Here is a 21042-nt window from a genome sequence, read left to right on the forward strand (position 1 = left end):
CCCACTGTAGTCCTTGTAGAGATGGCCAGCAGCCATCTGTTGTGACTGTGCAGGTGCACAATCACCATTGAAGGGTCTTGCGGATAATATAGCAAGTCCATAACCACCAGTTGTGCACTCACAAAGTTTTTGGAATTGTCCTTAGAACCAGCAATGCTGTTATCCTGTCCCTTGCTGAATTATTAACACACGTTCAAACACTAACAGTCCCTACTTCTCACATATTGTCCATATACTATGACCAACAGAAACGTGTGCAGTGAAATGGAACTTACAAGTTAATAATATGATGAACTGGTGTCAATTACAATTTCATAACATAGGAATACAATTACAAAGGTACAAAATACATCATTACAGAACATAACAATACAGATAACATTTGTAGTACAAGCTTTACAAAAGAATCGAAATAACATATATATCAGTGTTACAGGAATTATGACATGAGTACATACATAAAAGATCAGAATAACTTTCGAAACATCAACTTAACACATGAGCATTAAAAAAGGACAGAATAAATAATGTCTAAACAACTTTACATAGAAAATAAGATATTATCAGAAAAATTCTACAACATAACTCTTATTAGCTAAACACATTAAGACAGGAAAAACACAAATTCACATAGTGCAATAACACAAAAATACAGGACAGGGTTTGTTTTCAGTGTGACAGTTGGTACTGCAGTCCACCCCAAAACTTCATTCCATATATCTTTCCTCTTATTTCAACATTTGTTTCCACCAAAAAAATTCTATCCAAGCATGCTTTCTGTATTTATATGTTCACACATTCCTTACCTCATTATTTATTTTCCATTATCTTACCTCATCATTTATTTCCAAGAAAATCCTACCTAAACCTGTTGTCCCTAAACCCTACTTTTTTGGTTCATATCCTCTTTCAAAATACGTTTTTTGGCCAAACCATTTTCTTATAGCTTCTCAATGCATTTCTTCCAATTCATCACAACTTGTTTTCTTATATGGCCTACCCCATCTTAAGCTAACTTAAATCTACTGAGCTCAGATGCTAAACTAAGGGACGAGGCAATGCAGCAGCACAAAACAATTAACACAAGCAGCAATGACAAAAAAAAAATGCAAATTGGCAAAGCAAGCAGCAATATTACAACTAATATAAGGCAATGAGCAGCAAACAAGAAAAATAAATCAGTAGTAAAACTGGCTTAACAGAGTAATGTAAAGTGAAATTTAGTAGCACTATGCCTGGCAAACAGCAGCAGCAAATGCAATAACTTATATCTAAACATGACATAGCTCAAACAGTAAAAATGGCCATGTTTAATACCTATGTCACATCTTAACACTAGAGTGATGCATCATGATAACTTACTCTACCAAAAAAATTATCAAGTAATTGAAAAGAAAATTATATATGCAGTTACTATTATTAGTCCCTTCTTATTGTTCTTTCCTTTCCAAGTGCTTCTTTTTCGAAGAATGTGGATCATAAAAGTATTATTTAGTAGATCTGTTGACAGAAAGTGTTCATATTAGCAAATGCATTTAATTTTATTTTATAAAACCAATGCTGCAACACAGCTGGAAACCAGATATCAAATGAAATAAGCAACTATGTACAAAGTAAAGCATAAAAATATCATTCAATAGTCATGTGGCATTTCATAAGTTAGTAGATATTCTCCCAACTCTCGTAGAAAGACGCTTGTCGTAATCAGGTGTGCAGATGTAAGAATATTTCCCATCAGTTCATAAGCATTTCAGTAAGTAGCACAAAGTACGAGTAATCATATGTTTTCAAGTAATGAGCGTGTCATATTTGCTATGCTTTCTACAAAGGAACGTCAATAGCGAGGTTAATGGTCTCTTTTTTTTTCTCCACCTGTGCCTCTGAAAGGCACACACTAATGGCTTTTTCCCAGGCGACTATCACGCAGCTGGGTGCCCACCACTCATTATGTGAGGGTCACTTAACTTTCCTACCGAAATATTTACCACAGCAGTTTCCGCTACAGTGGCAGTCTCATATAAAGAATTTCACAGGTCGAGAATTTGCGTTACAAATGTGTAGAAACAAAATCCTATAAATACAACAGTGTCCAAAAAATTTTCAGTGGCATTGTGATACATTCACACATGTACACACATTTCATAATTCTAAAGTACGATTCTTGGTTTCCAACATCCTTTTCCACAAATCAGAGTCCCTAACCACTACTCATTATTCCTTACCTTATTATACATATACATATTCGTCAACACTTCTTCAATATTTCATCATAAGAAATACGTAGCATAATCAAATTCCTCATATATGGTAGCATCATCTTATTGATCATAAACATATCTCAGCAGCATCATACATATCGTCGTCATAATAATATCATAACATCTCAGTCAATTCTCAAAATCGTCGCAGCTTCCTCCAATAATTTCAAAACCTAAAAAAAATTCTCTGCTCATTTCAATAGTGTCATCTACCTCAAATGTACTTTAAAATCATGATCCCATACCAAATGCATCATTCAGAGCTCTCATAGTATAACAATGGTTCCGAAAAAATATGAACAGGTCACAAAGTACAGACGAAATACAATTTCATAAGTGTGAAGTTATCCAACTGTGTAATTGCGTAAACATCTGTCACTGACATAGTAAAAAAAATGTTTGTTTCTCTGTTAAATAATCAGATAGCTGTGTAATTCTGTGTTAGAGGAATATGGTACCAATGTGTAAAGTTGTATAAGTAAATACCATATTAGCTAGGGCTCCTTGTGTTTGCCAAACACGTGGTACACAAAGTAAGCATGTACCCCCCTGAGGATTAAGGTAATTATACCCTCAGGTGTTACAGATTACAGCAATGGAATGAAATGTATCACGGAAAACTTTCTTTGTAATTCAAAAATCTTTAAAAATAAATGTTTTAAGTACAAAATTAATCACTCAAATGCGTGTTCTGTAGCGCTAAATGTGCGTCTTGCTGTAAGATAATTCTGTGGAAGTGTCATAGTTATCGTCCTCTGTAAGTAACGTTCTGCTGAAGTCAATGTACTCACCTCCTCATAAACAAAAGTGAAATGCTTTGCGTATAGATATCTTAGTTATTACGCTTATTGCCGTGATCAAGAAAGAACTGTGCTGTAACGTAATGTTGTGCTACAGAAGAGGCAGTCTAATTGTAGCTATACCACAAAACTTACTACTAAAACATGTTTTACTTTCCAGAATAATACAGAAAAACTGTGCAGATATAAAACAGAAACACTGCAAAAGCAAAATTGTAAATTGTCACTCATTAGTAGCGTCGTTATATAATCGTGTAGCTGTCACATAAACTAACCACTGTGTCATCTGGTATCTCACTGAAAGTACTTTAAATCCAGAATGTATTTTCAAGTAAACCAAAATGTTGCATTAAAATCTCATTAGCAGTACCAGTATATGTTCTAAGTATGTAAGCCTTATAGTCGTTACGTAATCGTGCAACTAACAAGCAAGAATGTACACACACAATAACACTGTGACGTCTGTTCACTATAGCAATGCATTCGTAATTTATGTTTAAATAAGTTCTCTTGGTTCTTGATTGGATATTTAACTTCAAACATTGTTGCATGGTAACAGTTTCTAAGTCTGACAATGCATAATAGAAATGTGAAGTGAAAAGTTTTATGGCAAAGACAAAGTTAAAAAGCAGATTATCTTTCAATAAACGGTTTTACATGTGAAATGTGGTGTAAACCTTTACTCTTCCTAGTACGCAGAGTTTCAGCTTCAGTGGAATTTTCATGTGGTATATGGTACATCGGTAAAGAATGCTAAAATTTTTCTCAAGGTTAGCGTCTATGTAATTTTTCCCTGAGCCAGCCGGCGCACATGGCTGCCTGCGGTGCGAGTCATTGTCTGCTATCTCTTTGTTGCCATGCGTCGTTATTGGGATTAGGAGACCTAACTTCTACAAATTCACCTTGTCGAGAGTGCCCTGCACTGTTTGAATCCCGCCAGTTCTGATGGAATTCAGGTCTGTCGTTTTGTCGGTAGTTTACATAGTTTCTTGTTTGTCGGTCATGTGGTGGAGAATTTCTCCCGGAATCGTAACTGCGCGCTGAACTGTTGCGTCTGAAGTTATTCTGTCTCCCTTGATAATAATTGTTTTTGTGCCCATATTGTCTGTTTCTATGGTAATCTCTGTCATATTCATTACTACAGAAATGCGATCTTTCTCTGTAACTATTATTACTCTGCCAGTGGTTGTCATATGGGTGGTGCCTGTTTTGGTCACGATTTGCGTTGTAAGAATAGACTTATCGTGTCCAGTTATTGTTTCTGTCGTCACGGAATTGTGACGGATGTGACCTGTAGTGATTGTTTTCCTGTTTTCGCATCCCGCGACTGTCTGTGTCAATTTCTAGTTCTTGTAAGAGTCCCTGAAAAGCTTCAATGTCGTCTTTGCAACGTCCTGCCAAAATAATATTTCTTAAATGTTCAGGCAATTTCATTAAGCAAATGCGGATGAGTTCTGAAGCGCTGTATGGGTTTGAAAGATATTGATTCTTATGCAACATGTCTTCAAAATATTTGACAAGACGAAAATTCAGATTGTTCAAAGTGTTTCATCATCATGATGCTATGTTTTACTCCGTCTTGTGTAGCTTGAGACCAATATGCTGAGAGGAAGGCATGGTAAAATTCTCCTTCACTGTGACAATCGTGAATGAGCGATCGCATTCTTTCAGCTGGTTCATTCTCTAAGTAGCCATACATAAATTCTAATCTGTGCTCTAATGACCAGTTGGGAGGAAAACAATGAGAGAATTGATGGAGCCACGCTTGTGGATGAATGTCGTTGCCAGAATTCTTAAATGTTTTAAATTTACGTGTAGTAATGAACAGCTTATAGTCAAAATCATCATGTCGGCGAGTCGCATATCGGTCATTGTTACGTCGTTTCGGCGGTTCCATTTCAAAATTCGGTGCACCTTGCCAATTTCTCTCATAATTTCCGAAATGCGCTGTGTTATTATTTTGTGGCTGTTCCGTATTTCTATGTTCCTCTTCCCGTATTGGGGCGCGAGTGTCCTCTGAAATACGTAATTCTTGTATTACCTGTGTCAGCTGACCTTGTACTTCCCGGATTTCTTTTTGGTGTTGCGTATTAGTTTGATTCTGATTTTGTTTGAATTTCCTAATTTGTTCACACTCTTCTGTGTCATTAAAGACTACAGGTCTTGTGTCGTTCAGATTATCAGATGATAAATTATTTAGCTGATCCGAAAATTCAACTACTTTCTCTGATAATGAACTAATTTCCTCCATGTGTCTTTCTGAACCAATTTTCAGAGTATTTACTGTGTCCTTTAAGTTTTCCTGAGTTTTTGCAAGTTGTGTAACCAAATCGATAGATGCAACTGAGTCAATTTTAGCTTGCAAGGTCTCATGATTTTCATGAACAATACTTTGCAGTTCTTTTATGGCTGCTTCGTGATTCTGTAATGCATTTTCATGCCGCGATAAAATAGGTTGATAATGCTCACAAATTTGTGTTTTACGTCATTACAGACTTTTTGACATTTCGATTCAATGTTATGTAACTCAGTAGTTAAATCTTCACGTGTTTGTTCAAGCGTGGTGTGTAACTTCCGAAGATTTTGTTCCATTGTGTCTAACTTTTGAAGCTTTTGCTGTGTTTTTCTCTGATTTCGTTCTACTGTGTCTAACTTTCGAAGATTTTGTTCCATTGTCTCTAACTTTTGAAGCTTTTGCTGTGTTTGTCCCATTTGTTGTATTAATTGTAATAACAATGCACTGGTGTCTGGAACATGTTCCTCAGTGCTTTTCGGCAGTGAATTTGCATCAGCAACATTCACATTTTGACAAGCAGAAAATGTGTCTTGACTTATTTGAGAAAACGGTGAGGACCCAAAACCTGAATCTACAGTATTTGCGAGATTGTGTCCTGTCATTTCGGATTCCTGAGGCGAGCTATTGCCGACCGATCGATCGATAATGCTTCCCTGTTCACTAATTGTTTCACTATCTACGCCATTATTTGGCGCCCGCTCCATTTCCCTATGCACAATTACCAAATCACTATTTTGAACATTAGTTAATTCATTACACGGTGGCGCTAACACACTGCTTTCGTCTTCACTGTCATTTCTCAGTTTGCTTTGGAGCCTAGTATTACGTTTTTCACACGCCATTATTGTCACAATATTTCACACAACAACACAGAAAAGCACAATTTCAAGAGCAAAATAAGAAAACACATTAACATAGCACTGAAAATAATATCTAGTTAATTGCAAGCGCAGCTGCGAAATACTTGGTGCAAATCTACATGCATGCCACAACAACAATGAAAGACTGCAACTACAAAGGAGATTCTCTCTACAATTACGCGCTAGCAATAAACAATAGCTACACTAATTACACAAACTACAAGAAAAAAATCAGAAGATTCCAGTGAGGTATCCTCGGCTAAGGGTCGTCATATGAAACGTCCCCTTAGAACAATTATACATGACTGCTTAAACTGACACACAATATTTTTATCGCAAAGCAATCTGACTTTCAATAATCCCTACAAAAGAATGGCCCTGACTGGCATTAACCTATACTTTTCACAAATCACTTACCTCACAAAAATCTTCGTTACTCGAACTACTGCAATACAGCGAGCGCCACTACTGCCAGCTAAATAAAAGATTCAAACTACTGATAGGCATAGTTAGCAAATGAAAGATTTTAATAGAGAACAAACAATGTATTTACCTTAATAGTGTTGAAAAATCGTAATATACATAGCAATTCATGACATCCAGTCTTACAAATTTCAAAACTCCGCCATTTCTCTCCCCACATCCACCACTGCTGGCGGCTCACCTCCAACTGCGCAACACTACGCGCTGTTCACAGCCAACTGCCCCACACTACAATGGCAGACAACAATGCAAACTAGCCACAGACTGCACACAGCACAACCAGTGATTTTCTTACAGAGCGCTACGTGGCGTTACCAATATAAAAACCTAAACAGCCTACTTACAAGTTGTTAGTGCGCTAGGAACTTCAATATTTCCACATCAACTCTGAAACTGATTGCATTCCTCTGTATTATAAGAGACATTTAACAGTCAAATTTTTGTTTCTCCTTTCTTTTCTGCTTTCATCTCGTTGGGAGAAGAAAGGTAGAAGGTGGAAGGCAAGTAAAACTATGTGGTTCACTCGTTGTCGGGTCTGCTTCTACGATGTTATTGCTTTACTTTTCTACACTTGCATGTGTGAGATCGTGTACCTGCTCGGTCTACTACGGAACTTTCACCACTATCACTGTAGCTAAAGCTATTTCGATAAGGATGTTTAATAACACCTTGCGTTCGTTCTTTATTTCGGAGTAATGCATACATTTTGTCTCGTTTATTTCTTGGGTCTTCACGCAGTGTATAAAGATTGACAGCTGTTTGCTCCAAGTAGCAAACAATTAACACATCTTTCAATGGCCGCACGTTCTCCACCAGCTCCATGAGACGACATGCCAGACTCTGTAAAGGACCATCTCATGAAAACGAGGGAGATGGAAAAAGAGTAAGTAAACTGTTCATTATTTCGAAAATAAGCGCCTTATCTCTTAATCAATTTATCCTGCTGTGAGACAAGAAGGTCAATACCCTCATGGGAAAATGTCTGCGGCTACCTATGGAACCACGACTGTACCCAAGCGGTGCAGCTCTTCACCAAAGAATCCGACGCCCACACCTGTCTTTCTTCCGGGGTCTAAAAATATGGAAATCTCACTGGAGATGTATGGAGAATTTGAAGGGCCTTCCCAGTGAAACTTGGGCTGCGAAGTCGAAGCAATAGGCACGCCAGCGCCGAGAAACTCATGATGACCTTTTTCTTTGACTACAATGAACCGCTCCTCATTAACTTCCCGGAACACGGCAGCACAATTAACGCAAAGCAGTACGTGGAGACTTTGCAAAAACTGAAGCGCACCATCAAGCCCAAGCGGGCAGGAAAGTTGACGGGCGCCATCATTGTTGCAGGGAAATGTCCTCCCACGCGTAGCCAAGGTCGTTTCGACTATGCTGCAGAAGTTTCGCTGGGAAGGCCTTACACATCCTCCATACACTCCCGATCTCTCCACATGCGATTTCCATATTTTTGGAGTGCTGAAGGAAGACATTCGTGGCCCTTGATTTGCATCGGACGAAGAGGTGCACGCCTGGGTACATTCATGTTTCCGTAGGCAACCGCAAACGTGTTTCGGTCACGGCATTGGCCTATCTTGTCTTGCACTGGGATAAATGTATTAACAGATAAGGCGCTTATTTCTGAAATGAATAGTTTACTTACTCTTTTTCCATCTGTCTCGTTTTCATTTGACTGCCCTTTATACACAGTTCTTATTCATTGCACCCCAATATTGTGTTACCAAGCAGCTGGTGACAATAACAGCTGGATTTGTTATGTCAGAAAAAAAAAACTTGCCTTAATATATTCAAGAAGACTGGAGAATCGATTTTCGCTGTAGACGGATTAGTCGTTTCAAGTTAACCGTTTATTACCGTTTCACTGACTCATTATGTTTTTCATTTCATTGACTCCATTCCCCCTCCCATAATGTCTGGAGTCCGGAAATGCTCACAAACAAGACATTCTCATCATAATACTAGTCTTACTACGTTTTAAAGTATTGAGAAGTTCAGCTATTTACTGTTAAGAGATGGCTTTATTGACTGAGAAGATGATGATGATGATGATGATGATGATGTTGGTTTGTGGGGAGCTCAACATCGTGGTTATCGGCGCCCGTACAAGTTCCAAATCTTTCCATTTTCAGTCTAGGCACTTCCCGAATGATGGTGAAATCATGAAGACAACACAAACACCTAGTCCCCAGGTGCAGAAAATCTCCTACCTCCCCGGGAATCGAACCCGGGACCCCAGACCCAGAGGCAGCAAAAAAATGGTTCAAATGGCTCTGAGCACTATGGAACTTAACATCTGAGGTCATCAGTCCCCTAGAGCTCAGAACTACTTAAACCTAACAACTTAAACCTAACTCACTAACGACATCACACACACCCATGCCCGAGGCAGGATTCGAACCTGCGACCGTAGCGATCGCGCGGTTCCAGACTGAAGCACGTAGAACCGCTCGGCCACACCGGCCGGCCATATGCAACAACTCTAGCCACTAGACCACGAGCTGCGGGCAATTGACTGAAAGCACAGATAAAGGAAATCTATCACTGATTTAACTATCGCAGCCAGTCACCCGCACAATTGTTTTAAAGTGTGTTTCCGATGTCTGTAGTTGGTGAACCTAAGCTTTTAGCCAAGCTGATTTTCCAGTAAGAAATGTCTATTGCTATATAAGTAAGCGTCCAGCTAGCCATTAGAAAGCAGCAGCAACCTGGACGGTAGTGTTCAATAAAGAAGACTGACTTGGTGAGGTTTCATAGAAACCTATACTTTAGGATGTAATATTTTCGTGTGGCTTTCCATACTGATTTTGAACTGTGTTCCTGTTTTGTTGTTGTGACTATCGGCAGGAGTTGCTAGTAGCCAGTTGTCAGGGGTGTGTTGATGTGTTAGCGCAGAACATATTCCAGCCCAATGATCGTACGTTGAAATCTTTCCTGAAAGTAGTTGGACAGCTGCGGGGCATTTAATTATTGACTTTAGCACCCCGTCTTCAGGCCACGAATGGCCTACCGGGACCATCCGACCGCCGTTTCATCCTCAGTGGAGGATGCGGATAGGAGGGGCGTGGGGTCAGCACACCGCTCTCCCGGTCGTTATGATGGTATTCTTGACTGAAGCCGCTACTATTCGGTCGAGTAGCTCCTCAATTGGCATCACGAGGCTGAGTGCACCCCGAAAAATGGCAACAGCGCATGGCGGCCTGGATGGTCACCCATTCAAGTGCCGACCACGCCCGACAGCGCTTAACTGCGGTGATCTCACGGGAACCGGTGTATCCACTGCGGCAAGGCCGTTGCCCATTGACTTTCGAGTTGTGAGAAATTTAACTAACCCTATCTCGCAAGTCAAAGGAGACCTTTCATTTAGACATACCTTACAGTGTAACACAGCATAGAATTAATCAGGCTTCGCCAATAAACATTAACGGTTAAATTCGCATCGCACGTTGCCAAGAGTGGTATCTTCCGGCTGTGCCTGGGAGAGGAACTTGGTGTGGAAGCGCCGAGAAGCGGACGAAAGAAACTTTTTAAGATGCCATTTATACACGGCGCAGACTCTTCGGTTACTTTGGAGCAGGCCAGATAAGGCCCGCAGTCTTAACGCCCTCGAATGCACCATAGAGGCGTAGAAAACAGGAAACGTTCGTCGTAGTCGAGTACAAAGTCGCTCCACAACGACCAAACAAGGAGACACTACTTAAAAACGCGAGCTGGACCGAGACTCGAGCTCCATTCTTATTATATCCTCGCAACTGTTCATCGCCAAGTGGACTGTGCTAAAGTGTAAAATATTCCTTCTTTGGTTTGGGGTTATTATGCGAAGAAAATGGCTCTGAGCACTATGGGACTTAACTTCTAAGGTCATAATTCCCCTAGAAATTAGAACTACTTTTTAAACCTAACTAACCTAAGGACATTACACACATCCATGCCCGAGGCAGGATTCGAACCTACGACCGTAGCGGTCGCGCTGTTCCAGACTGTAGAGCCTAGAACCGCTCGGCTACCCCGGCCGCTAATGTGAAGAGCACAGTTTCCCATTGATGTATAGGGCAGTCTCAGTGTTGCAGATTTCACATGAATGTGACAATTCAGAACCAGCGTGACTAGCACAAGCACTGGCAAATGTATAGTAACTAATACAGCCACTAGCGAACGTTTAGTAAACAGACCAACAGCCCTGAACAACTGACAGGCCTTTGTTATACTCTTGAGGCTACCGTACATATCCGGACAATTTTCCTGCAGACGCAGCCGGATCTTATCGACAGTTAAGTCTATATATCAGTCCTGTTGAGGAGTGATCACTTCTGAATTGTCTTGTCTGATCTATGTGGTAAGATCCTATGGGACAAAACTGCTGAGGTCCTCGATCCCTAAGCTTACACACTACTTAATCTAACTTAAACTAACTTACGCTAAGAACAACACACACACCCATGCCCGAGGGAGGACTCGAACCTCCGACGGGTGGAGCCGCGCGAACCGTGACAAGGCGTCTGAGACCGATCGGCTACCCCGCGCGGCTCTGATCTATGGCGAAAATCACTCTGTGTCGCGGTCATTGCGCTCTCAACTGTGTCTCACTTGCTCCCAGGTGTCTGGTTGGTGGATTTGTTGATTCGGCGAAACGGACCAAACGGTGAGGTCATTGGTCCTATCGGATTAGGGAAGGATGTGGAAGGAGGTCGGCCATGCCCTTTCAAAGGAACCATCCCGTCATTTGCCTGAAGCGATTTAGGGGAATCACGGAGAACTTAACTCAGGATGGCCGGACGCGGGTTCGAACGGTCGTCCTCCCGAATGCGAGTCCAATGCGGTAACCAATGTTCCACCTCGCTCGGTAAAGTTGTTCGACTCTAACCTTGTACACATTAGCAAGAGATTAAACTCTCCCCATAACGCAACTGTAGGCACGATTGAAGCAGGCGAGTCAAACAGAGGACTCTTCGTTATCGGTAAACTAGCAGCCCGTTCCATGCAGGAAGATATTTTTTGTGCAGATGTCATAGTTCCCCCTAGTAGGAAACATTTCACGATTATTAATGTTTATTTCTAACATTTTCTCTTAGTTCATGTACAACAATAGGCATAGCATTAGTCACATTGTTTCTATTGTGTCCATACTTCTGTTGTAAGAAGAGAGAAATATCTTGATGACTTCTAAATTGTGGTGCCACAAAGATGCCCGTCGACACAGAGTAATCTTTAGGCAGCATGTTTTTTCTTTACCGATTGCAGTTCACTTTTTAATACTGTTATATTATATGTCGTGAAATTAATACGTTTTTAGTAACATGAAAAAAGAGCTCTTCTCAGCAATACGTGTCTGCAGCTCGTGGTCTAGTGACTAGCGATGCTATCTCTGGATCACGGGGTCCCGGGTTCCATTCCCGGCCGGGTTGGGGATTTTCTCTGCCCAGGGACTGGGTGTTTGTGTTGTCCTCATCATTCCATCACCATTCATGAAAGTGGCTAGATTGGACTGTGTACTGACTGCGAATGTGTACGGGCGCGATGATCGCGCAGTTGAGCGACGCACAAACCAAACATCACCATCAGCAAAAGCTGGGACTACTTCGCTCTCACATCAAAACAGACCGAACAGAAACTGACAGAGCAAACACAACAGCAAATGGTACGGTCAGTAAGAAGGCTAATAATAATTTTCACAGTCAGATCCGAAGATACGTCAGAAAATTGAGCAAAATCAATAAAGGATCCAAACTTCAGATTCTGTATCTTGTTTGTGCTGAAATTACAAACAGCAGAAATATTAAATTTCGCATTTAAAAACGTTTTATGCGTAACAACAGTACCATACCGATGTTTGATCGCCGCATAGACTAACAAACCTAGCTGATATTTGTCGCTTGCAATATGTACAGAATTACAGACCAGTGTCGCAGACTTCCGCCTGTTGCGCACTCCTACAGCATATACTATATTTAGACTTTATGGCGTTCCTGAAGAAAAAGAGTTTCTCTCAAAGAACCAGGGAATCCCACTCGTCTCATGCACAACTTGCATCATTAATGCACGATATCTTTCGAACTATAAATGTGCGAGGTAAGGTTATCTCCGTCTTCCTATATTATCTAAAGGCTTTGGGTACTGTCTCCATATCCGCATCTAGTGCCGCCTGTAGGCTGAGGATGACATGGGGGCCGGTCGGTCCGGTTGGGCCTTCATGGCCTGTTCGGGAGGATTTTTTTTTTTTATTTGGTACCGTACCAACACGTCGAGTATACGACAGGTAAGACGACACGGTGTATTTTCGCAAATAAAGTGTGTTAGTGGTATAAGGGGAGGTATTTGTGTTGGTGACAGGTCAGTGTACTGAAGAACATTACATCAGTATTTACTTCACTTGCAGACTAAAATTTGTAGCTACTAGGAGCAGTAAGCTTTTAGGTCGGTTAGTAGCTCTTAAGTATATGTGGCAAGAGCAGGCCATTAATACCTATTTTTCGCTGGACAACAGGTCAGGAGCTGAGTGTGGAAACGTGGACGCAAAATAGTTAGTCTATACTGAGAGGCGTAGTCCACTTAGTGCTGCAGTTACGACCGCGCAGAGAACGTCAGGTATTTACACTTATTTAAATTATGTGACGTGTTGCGGGAAGACTGTTAGATGCAGAGAAAAAACAACTGACACCCTGAAGTGGGTAATATTAACATACCAATGATCACACCTAACACCGTAAGATTGTTTTCTGATGATGAGTTGTCTACAAGAAAGCATCTACGGTGACGATTGTAAGGAAATATAGAGCGACTTGGCCAAAAATTCCGCTTTGTACTCGTAGTATAAATCACAGCCGGCCGGAGTTGCCGAGCGGTTATAGGCGCTTCAGTCTGGAACCGCGCGACCGCTACAGTCGCAGGTTCGAATCCTGCCTCGGGAATTGATGTTTGTGATGTCCTTAGGTTGGTAAGGTTTAAGTAGTTCTAAGTTCTAGGGGACTGATGACCTCAGATGTTAAGTCCCATAGTGTTCAGAGCCATTTGAACCATTATAAATCACAGCTCTTTATTATTGTGGATAAGTGCAAACTAATGACTATAACATACAAAGAACCCGTTAATACCTGACGACAGGATTAGTGGTGAACCTTTGGACCACATCACATCGCATAAATAGTTAAGGGCAATACTAAGAAGCGATATGACATGGCACGAAGACGTAAAACCAGTATCAGCTAAGTCAAATGGAAGACAGATTTGATGGAAGTGTTCTCAGAAAACGTGGGGCTTGTGTACGAGAAATTGCAAACAAGACACTAGTCCGACCAGTTAAAGAGTGTTGTTCGAGAATTTTGAGTCTTGAGCAAGTATGCATGACAACAGACACTGAGAGAACAGATTGATACAGCCCACACAAAATGTAACAGAGACGCCCGAGAAACTTAACTCGTAATCTTTGAGAGAAGGCCTACATAGTTGTTTTCGAAGAAGACTGCCATCATTCTGTGGACATCATAGCTTATCTTGTGTACACACGATGAAAATAAGTAAAGAGAGATTTGGGCACGGTCGGAGACGTATAGTCATTTTTCCCCTCACGAATATTCGAATGGTATAGAAGAGAAAATCAAAATAATATTGGTAGGATGGCCCGACTGAGCAGTGGCTTGCCGAGTATACACTATCAGATCAGAATTACCTGGATACCACTGTATAGTGCGGAACTGACCATTAGGTGTCACGAGATGCAGAACCGCCAGGATACTAGGCCTGTTCCGAAAGTAAGGTCCGATCGGTCGCGAAATGGAAACCACTGTGAGAATCAAAAAGGTTTTATTTGCTACAGTTCCCTACACCTTCCAATTATTTCTCTACATAGTCGCCACTCTGACTTACACATGTGTCCTAGCGTTGTACCACCTTTCTAGCACCCTCGTCATAAAAGGCAGCCGCCTGCGCTTTCCGCCAATTCTCTACGCTTGCCTACAGCTCGTTGACTGTGCCAAAAAGTTGTCTTTAAATCCAGCGGTTCATGTGAGCAGAAATGAAACTCAGGGGCATCCAGTTACGAGCTGTATTGCGGGTGATCAAATACTTCCCGTTGAAAACTCTGCAGAAGCATCTTCATTGCCCCTGCGGAGTGCGGCCGTGAACCGTCATGAAGAAGGAGCCGCATGACAGTTGTGTTATGTGGGCTGCATGACATCAGCCGAAGTCTCTCACTTGGCCCTCATACACTACTGGCCATTAAAATGGCTACACCAAGAAGAAATGCGGATGATAAACGGGTATTCATTGGACAAATATATTATACTAGTACTGATTACATTTTCACGCAATTTTGGGTGCATATGTCAGTACCAGAGCTACCACTTCTGGCCGTAATAACGGCCTTGACACACCTGGGGATTGAGTCAAACAGAGCTTGGATGGCGTTTACAAGTACAGCTGCCCATGCAGCTTCAACACGATACCACAGTTCATCAAGAGCAGTGACTGGACTATTGTGACGAGCCAGTTGCTCGGCCACCATTGACCAGATGTTTTCGGTTGGTAAGAGATCTGGAGAACGTGCTGGCCAGGAGAGCAGTCGAACATTTACTGTATCCAGAAAGGCCCGTTCAGGACCTGCAACATGCGGTCGTGCATTATCCTGCTGAAATGTAGGATTTCGCAGGGATCGAATGAAAGGGAGAGCCACGGGTCGTAACACATCTGAAATGTAACGTCCACTGTTCAAAGTGCCGTCAATGTGAACAAGAGGTGACCGAGACGTGTAACCAATGGCACCCCACACCATCAAGCCGGGTGATACGCCAGTATGGCGATGACCAATAAACGCTTCCAATGTGCGTTCACCGCGATGTCGCCAAACACAGATGCTACCATCATGATGCTGTAAACAGAACCTGGATTCATCTGAAAAAAATGACGTTTCATTATTCGTGCACCCAGGTTCGTCGTTGAGTACACCATCGCAGGCGCTGCTGTCTGTGATGCAGCGTCAGGGGTAACCCCAGCTATGTTCTCCGACCTGATAGTCCATGCTGCTGGAAACGCCGTCGAACTGTTCGTGCAGATGGTTATTGTCTTGCAAACGTCCCCATCGGTTGACTCAGGGATCGAGACGTGGCTGCACGATCCGTTACAGCCATGTGGATAAGATGCCTGTCATCTCAACTGATAGTGATACGAGGCCGTTGGGATCCAGCACGGCGTTCCGTATTACCCTCCTGAACCCACCGATTTCATATTCTGCTAACATTCATTGGATCTCGACCACCGCGAGCAGCAATGTCGCGATACGATAAACCGAAATCACTATAGGCTGCAATCCGACCTTTATGAAAGTCGGAAACGGGATGGTACGCATTTCTCTTCTCTACACGAGGCATCACAATAACGTTTCACCAAGCAACGCCGGTCAGATGCTGTTTGTGTATGAGAAATCGGTTGGAAACTTTCCTTATGTCAGCACTTTGTAAGTGTCGCCAACGGCGCCAACCTTGCGTGAATGCTCTGAAAAGCTTATCATTTGCATATCACAGCATCTTCTTCCTGTCGGTTAAATTTCGCGTCTGTAGCACGTTATCTTCGTGGTGTAGCAATTTTAATGGCCAGTTGTGTACTTTGCGGGAGACACTATTTAGCTAGGCATCTTTAGGTGCTCACTATGCGTTGGAGCAACGTGTTGCGATCGGCGGGCACACTAGAAACACTGCTCAACACAAATGTGCAAAGCTTTAACGGAGTTTCACTGTCATTTCCATCTCACGCCCGATCGAACCTTACTTTCCGAATAGCCTTTGCAAAATGAGTGGGCAGAATTGTATTGTCAGTAGAGAATGCGTCGGTCAGGAGAGCTGAGTCACTTCGAACGTAGATAGCCATTATATTACGACACCCGATTAACAAATCCATCCGGCAAATTTCAACCCTTGTAAAATTGCCCAAGTCCACTGTTGGGGATCTGAGTGTGAAATGGAAACGCGAAGAAAGAAACATTGCTAAACCACGAACAAGCAGGCCTCGTGTACTGACAGACAGGGACTGTGTAGCACTGTGGAGGATGGTTGCAAGAAGTCTCATGAAATCAGCGGATGGAACCACTCGTGAGTTCGAAAGTGCTACCAACAGTTCAGTTAGCGCAATGACTGTGTGTAGCGAATTAAAAAGGTTGGGGGTACAATGGTCGAGCAGCTCTTCATTCGCCACACATTTCTGTAGCCCACGCTAAACGACATTTTAGTTGGTGTAAAGGCCGACGCCACTGGACAGTAGTTGACTGAGAATGATTTATTTCAAGTGATGAAACACTGCGGCCATCCGGTGGGACGGCCTGGAGAACTTTACTAGCCATCATGCGTAGTGCCAGCAGTGATGTACGCAGGAAGGTGTTAAGGTATAAGTGTGTTTTTCGTGGTGGAGGTTGGTGTGTGGTGCTCTTATTGTCCTTAAGAAAATGCTTAATGCGGAAGGATATGAACACATTATACAGCACTGTGTACCGTTTACAGTAAAGAAACAGTTTGGTGACGGTGATTCTTCGTATCAACATCACAGTGCACCCTGCCATAAAGTAATATCTGTGAGGCAATTGTTTGTGGACAGTGGAATGGTCTGACCAGAGTCAGAGCCTGAGCCCAGTAAATACCTTTGGGATTAGACGTCAACTTCGCTCCAGACATCATCATCCAATGTCACATTCTCCGGTTTCGGCTCTCGAGGAAGAACAGCCTGCCATTCCTACACAGACATCCAGACTAACTAAAATCAAACTCCGCCCGAACAGGCTATGAAGGCCCAACGGTACCGACCGGCCGCCGTGTCATCCTCAGCCCACAGACGTCACTGGATGCGGAAATCACCTCACTGAAAGTATCCCCAACAGATTCAAACCGTCATAAAGACGAAGGCTGGATACAGCTCAAATTTAAGTCCATCACAAGGTGCCGCCCGGAGTGGCCGAGTGGTTCTAGGCGCTTCAGTCTGGAACTGCTCGACCGCTACGGTCGCAGGTTCGAATCATACCTCAGACATGGATGTGTGTGATCTCCTTAGGTTGGTTAGGTTTAAGTAGTTCTAAGTTCTAGGGGACTAATGACCTCAGATGTTAAGCCCCATAGTGCTCAGCGCCATTTGAACCATTTTTTCCATTACCAGGTGTCCGAAAACATCCTTGATGCAGCGGTGACTGCTGATTTTGTCTTCTTTACCATTATGCAGGAAAAATGCTGATGATCTCGCCGTTTAGCTCCCTAAAACATTAACCATCATCATTATCTTCATTACGAAGGAGTCTTGCTACTGGTGAGCACCGCCAGTCCTTTAAAACCCTAATCTGTGTGTGAGAGATTCAGAGACCACAGATCGGCGCTGCAGTTGAACGTCGTGCGTCAGTCGTAAGATGTTCTACGAATCGATCAAGTCGATGGTAAAATTGTTATTTTCGGACAGTCACTGGTGGAACTGCGAGTTATCTTAACCTTTAGTAGCTATGCTGAGCTCTTGACACCCTAACTTTTCTGAGGCTAAAACAGAAACCACTGATCAGGCATCAAACACTTCGAGAATCTGACTGGATCGAAGTGCATTATAAACGTTCCTTGAAGGTGCTAAGAGAACCTTAGAATGCAGCTTTTCTGAGAAAGCACATACTAAGCAAAGAGAGAAAAGTAGTAACACTGCTTCAGCCCTAGTCGGCGGATGACTCTAACCACACCCACGAGAGCTGACGGTCGACTCCACTATTTCGTGAGCTACAAAAATTCCCCCGTCTGTGCAGAAGGTGTTCAGTGTCCTAAAGCACCTGAACTACCCTATCCGCGGAGAATACTTGCTGAATGGCCTGCAGAGTACTAATAGAGTGCGTGCAGAGAAGAAACTGCCCTCCACCAGAAAATCTCATGTGCTCCAGTGCCTTCTGGACCACACACAGATCTGGATAGTACACTGAGAACTCGCTTGGTAAGCAGATTTTAATGGTGCAGTGAGGGAAGATAGCAGCACCCCACTGCTCGCGATACTCCGATAAACAGAAAAAGACTTAGTTACCGAGCGAGGTGGCGCAGTGGTTAGACACTGGACTCGCATTCGGGAGGACGACGGTTCAATCCCGCGTCTGGCCATCCTGATTTAGGTTTTCCGTGATTTCCCTAAATCTTTCCAGGCAAATGCCGGGATGGTTCCTCTGAAAGGGCACGGCCGACTTCCTTCCCCATCCTTCCCTAATCCGATGAGACCGATGACCACGCTGTCTGGTCTCCTTCCCCAAAACAACCAACCAACCAACTTAGTTGCTCCCAATATTGACTACAGGATGTTAGGAGAAAGACATCACTTTCCTTCTGCTGGGAATGCGAATCGAGAGGAATGAGAAAGCTGACAAACCAGCATTGATTTAAACAAATTATTATCATTATACACTCCTGGAAATGGAAAAAAGAACACATTGACACCGGTGTGTCAGACCCACCATACTTGCTCCGGACACTGCGAGAGGGCTGTACAAGCAATGATCACACGCACGGCACAGCGGACACACCAGGAACCGCGGTGTTGGCCGTCGAATGGCGCTAGCTGCGCAGCATTTGTGCACCGCCGCCGTCAGTGTCAGCCAGTTTGCCGTGGCATACAGAGCTCCATCGCAGTCTTTAACACTGGTAGCATGCCGCGACAGCGTGGACGTGAACCGTATGTGCAGTTGACGGACTTTGAGCGAGGGCGTATAGTGGGCATGCGGGAGGCCGGTTGGACGTACCGCCGAATTGCTCAACACGTGGGGCGTGAGGTCTCCACAGTACATCGATGTTGTCGCCAGTGGTCGGCGGAAGGTGCACGTGCCCGTCGACCTGGGACCGGACCGCAGCGACGCAGGGATGCACGCCAAGACCGTAGGATCCTACGCAGTGCCGTAGGGGACCGCACCGCCATTTCCCAGCAAATTAGGGACACTGTTGCTCCTGGGGTATCGGCGAGGACCATTCGCAACCGTCTCCATGAAGCTGGGCTACGGTCCCGCACACCGTTAGGCCGTCTTCCGCTCACGCCCCAACATCGTGCAGCCCGCCTCCAGTGGTGTCGCGACAGGCGTGAATGGAGGGACGAATGGAGACGTGTCGTCTTCAGCGATGAGAGTCGCTTCTGCCTTGGTGCCAATGATGGTCGTATGCGTGTTTGGCGCCGTGCAGGTGAGCGCCACAATCAGGACTGCATACGACCGAGGCACACAGGGCCAACACCCGGCATCATGGTGTGGGGAGCGATCTCCTACACTGGCCGTACACCACTGGTGATCGTCGAGGGGACACTGAATAGTGCACGGTACATCCAAACCGTCATCGAACCCATCGTTCTACCATTCCTAGACCGGCAAGGGAACTTGCTGTTCCAACAGGACAATGCACGTCCGCGTGTATCCCGTGCCACCCAACGTGCTCTAGAAGGTGTAAGTCAACTACCCTGGCCAGCAAGATCTCCGGATCTGTCCCCCATTGAGCATGTTTGGGACTGGATGAAGCGTCGTCTCACGCGGTCTGCACGTCCAGCACGAACGCTGGTCCAACTGAGGCGCCAGGTGGAAATGGCATGGCAAGCCGTTCCACAGTACTACATCCAGCATCTCTACGATCGTCTCCATGGGAGAATAGCAGCCTGCATTGCTGCGAAAGGTGGATATACACTATACTAGTGCCGACATTGTGCATGGTCTGTTGCCTGTGTCTATGTGCCTGTGGTTCTGTCAGTGTGATCATGTGATGTATCTGACCCCAGGAATGTGTCAATAAAGTTTCCCCTTCCTGGGACAATGAATTCACGGTGTTCTTATTTCAATTTCCAGGAGTGTATTATAGTATTTCATGTACTTTACTATTACAATTACAGAGAACGATCAAAGAGTTTCCGACCGAAGGCCGTACATATCAGAATCGGCATGCCAATCAAGCAGAATAGCCGTGAGCATTGAGGCTCTCATTGCACCGACGCAACAGGTTGAAATATCCGTTTGGGAAAACACCGTGCCCTGCTTCGGTGGGGAAGCCCGTAACTGCCAGCTGTACATCCTCGTCCGACACGAATCCTCGAGTCTTCAAGGTCTTTTTTAAGAAACCGAATGCATGATAAGCGCATGGGGACCAATCAGGACTTTAGGGTGGATGCTCGAATGTTTCCTACTTGAGTTGGCTTAACTTCTGCGTTACGACATCTGCGACATGGGGACGTGCGTTACCATGAAGCAGGAACACTCCTGGTCTCAGTTCTGACATTTCGCCTTAATGATGCTGCCCGATACACATTCTTCATTCTCTGATACATTTCGGTCGGTGTTTGTCCTTCGGCAGCCAAGAAAAGAATAACACAGTTCGTTG

General features: G+C 43.6%; 1 protein-coding gene and 1 pseudogene across 1 annotated transcript in view; one reads left to right on the forward strand and one right to left on the reverse strand.

The window, feature by feature from the left end:
* LOC124594453 (protein gooseberry-neuro-like) overlaps positions 1–21042 on the forward strand; it is a gene marked incomplete at its 5' end in the record, with an annotated part of 291184 nt that overhangs the window by 79568 nt on the left and 190574 nt on the right. The window lies entirely within an intron of this gene.
* On the reverse strand, positions 9887–10004 carry LOC124597748 (annotated as a pseudogene).

The sequence above is a fragment of the Schistocerca americana genome, chromosome 2 (assembly GCF_021461395.2).
Source record: "Schistocerca americana isolate TAMUIC-IGC-003095 chromosome 2, iqSchAmer2.1, whole genome shotgun sequence".
Lineage (NCBI taxonomy): Eukaryota > Metazoa > Arthropoda > Insecta > Orthoptera > Acrididae > Schistocerca > Schistocerca americana.